General features: G+C 53.4%; 1 protein-coding gene across 1 annotated transcript in view; it reads right to left on the bottom strand.

Moving 5' to 3' along the window:
- Window positions 1-247, bottom strand: part of LOC119417446 (teashirt homolog 2) — a 121,618-nt gene that overhangs the window by 104,366 nt on the left and 17,005 nt on the right. The window lies entirely within an intron of this gene.

The following is a 247-nucleotide window of genomic DNA, read 5'->3' as shown; positions in this document are numbered from 1 at the left end:
GCAGACAGACACAGGCAGACACGGACAGACAGACAGATGGACAGACAGACATGGAGAGGCAAGACGACTCAGACAGGCAGACAGACATGGGCAGACATGGACAGGCAGACAGGCAGACAGACAGACAGACAGATAGACATGGACAGGCAAGTAGACTCAGACAGGCAGAGAGACACAGGCAGACACGGACAGGCAGAAAGACAGATGGACAGACAGACATGGACAGGCAAGTAAACTCAGATAGGCA

Source organism: Nematolebias whitei, chromosome 11, assembly GCF_014905685.2.
Source record: "Nematolebias whitei isolate Nwh7 chromosome 11, NemWhi1, whole genome shotgun sequence".
NCBI classification, from domain to species: domain Eukaryota; kingdom Metazoa; phylum Chordata; class Actinopteri; order Cyprinodontiformes; family Rivulidae; genus Nematolebias; species Nematolebias whitei.
This window is presented reverse-complemented; position numbering and strand designations above follow the sequence as displayed.